Here is a 2,849-nt window from a genome sequence, read left to right on the forward strand (position 1 = left end):
TCCTGATGGGCTGTGGTCTGCCCATGGTTATCTCAGGATTGGTCAGTGGCACCTTGGCCATTACCCCGGACAAAAGTTGGTGTTTCCTGGGTGTGGGGGAGGGGCCTCCGCCCATCCCAGGACTGATGAGACCTTCTTCCTGGAATAGAAGGTGACTGACTCAGAGCAAAGGAGACAGATGCAAAATGGAAGCTTAAGGATACTTTTAGCAGGCCCACGTGAAGAGCCCAAGTCCTGTTGCAGGCCCTTGGGCCAGTGCCACAGCTGCCCTCTGGAGATTGGCTGACACCGGCTTTGATTGGGTCTTTGGACTGAAAGTCCACAGGGTTATGGCTAAAGGAGGCTTTCTCACTCCCAGAACAAGGGTGGACCCCTTTTTGGCCTGCTCCTGTCAGGAGGGCAGTTGTTTTGGTTGGCCAGGGGGCGCTGCCCTTACACACCGTGTCCTTGACAGGAAGGCCCTCCTGCTCCTCGGCCTCCTCCAGGAAGCTCTCCCTGCCTCACCACCAGCAGGCTTTGGTGTTTTGGGTGTCTCTTGCTCTGCTCCCTTGGGGGTTTGGTGGTCTTGTTTTTCTTCCCTTCTACCTGCCAACCTGTGAGCTGCCTGAAAACTGTTTAGATTCAGGGCCTGGTGCACAGGTGCTCAGGGGTGTGAAACGGATGAAGCCCTGCCAGACTTCTACAGCATGAAGACAGATCAGGACGACAGCCACACTAAGAACTTACAAGAGGGTAGGAGACCACGAGCGAGACAGGACTTGAGGGTCTCAGCTATGGCACCTCCATCCTCTGAAGGCCTGCTGGCACTTACACTGTGCCCAGAGACTCGGATGCTTCAAGAGGTCTCTGTGTAGAGGACATTTTTACTAAGGATAGACATCCTTCATCTTCCATCAGTAGCCTTTGGGAACTGGTGTTTTCCTCCAGCTTCATTAGGGTTTCCTCTTTACTGTTTTCTAGTGCCCAAATTCAGGGCCCAGGGCCTTGTTTGGTGGTCATGCTAGACAAGTGGCCGGGGGCAGGGAGGAGGATCCAGCTGGCCCAGCCCAGGCCCCATGGCTGTCTCTGGGAAGTGGCTTTGCAGGAAGGAGCCGGAACTCACTTTCTCACAACTCCAGTGAAGAGGACCAGCTCCCTCCTTTTTTTTTTGGTACTAGGGATTGAACCCAGGGTGCTCAAACATGGAGCTGCATCCCCAGCCCTTTTTGTACTTTGAGACTGGGTCTTGCTAAGTTGCTTAGGGCCTTGCTAAATTGCTGAGGCTGGCTGTGAACTCATGATCCTCCCAATCCAACCTCCCGAGCTGTTGGGATTGCAGATGTGCACTGCTGCGCCTGGCTGGCTCCCTCTTTTGTGAGAAAATGAAGGATCTGGGAGCAAGGGCTGGTGCCATGCAATAGGGCAAGAGCTGGTTTTCCAAAGTGGGGCTGCCTAACAAAGTCCAAGCTGAACTTGAAACTTCACATGGGGTGGGGGTGAAGGCTGCCCCCCCCAGGGCTCCCACAGTGCAAGCCCACTGCAGCATCTACCACTGTGGGCCTAGAGGAAGGATACCCCCCCACCCCCGCCCGGGGCTCCCACAGTGTAGTCCAAGGACAGCTTCATCTGAGGTTGTGGGCAAGGGCCAGAGGCCAGAGGCAGGCCTACTTCCAGCTCTGAAGAGCTTGCCTGGATGGAGAACTGTTCCACAGTAGCCCCCATTGGTTCTTGTAAGCAAGTCCAGCACCCACGTCTGGGTGACAAGTGGCCATCATCTGTCTGAGCAAAGGCTTGGCAATGACCTCAGGCTGGAGCCCAGCACTCAGCCTGGGTATCCGCTACCAGACATGCCCGCTTTTCTTGGAGAGCTTCAAGAAACGACTGGTTTTCAGCATGTGGGTGTGGCAGACCTGCAGCTCTCTTCTGCTGTGAGTGGGTGTGTCCTCTTGCAAGTCACCTGGTCAACAGACACAAGGCCCTGCTCCGAGGGCTTCATCACCAGGTGAAGTGACCCACCCAGTCACAGAGCAACCAGGGGCCACTCTCCCTGGGCCCTGTCCATAGATGCTATCTCCAGGTAGACAAGGACAGCTGCGGCTCCACTGCCCTGTGGACTCCACACATTGTCCCTCACCGGCACAATTACTCCTGCCACAGATGTAGCACAGCTACGAGGAATGGCATTAGCTGTTCCAGCCATGTGGTCAGTGCACCCTGCATTCTGTGTAGGTGGCTCACATTCATGGCCACAGCCAACCAGGACAGTGGTCAGGTCAGGGAGGGAGCTCCACCCAGGGAGAATGGAGGCCAGAAGGGGGAGGCTGTGGAGAGCTTGTGCTGTCCTAAGGCTCCCAGCCTCCCAGGGTGGGAACCTATTTCCTCAGCACTGAGTCAGGACATTTTCTGTCACCAAGTCACCGTGTGGCCCTGGATGTTGTGCATCCCCTTGTCTGAAGCCTCAGTTTCTCCACTTGCAAAATAAGTTTAGGCCAGTGGAGTGAGCCCAGGGCTCCAGGGAGCCATGTCTCCGCTGTCACCGTGTGGCCCTCTGTGCATGCCAGGAGGACATCTGCTGGGATTCTCCACGGTCACTGGGAATATCAAATGCAGTAGGCCAGCAGCAACAGGAGGCTGTTCAGGGCAGACAGAAGGGCCACTTCCAACAGGAGCAAAAGCCATGTGACATGGCTCCCAGGAGCCTGCCTCTCAGCACCTGCCTTTTCTTCCCAGAGGTGACCCACAGAACCAAGGCCAGCCCTGCAGGCCAGTGGATAGCTCCAGTCTCAGCAGCAGGGCCCCACCCTGGGCCTGCAGCAGGCTGCTGTACCCTCATCAGTCTTCCTGGACAGAACAGAACACAGGGACACAAA

This window comes from Marmota monax, unplaced genomic scaffold, assembly GCF_021218885.2.
Source record: "Marmota monax isolate L192 unplaced genomic scaffold, Marmota_monax_Labrador192_F-V1.1 WCK01_AAM20220418_F8-fsc00183, whole genome shotgun sequence".
NCBI lineage: Eukaryota > Metazoa > Chordata > Mammalia > Rodentia > Sciuridae > Marmota > Marmota monax.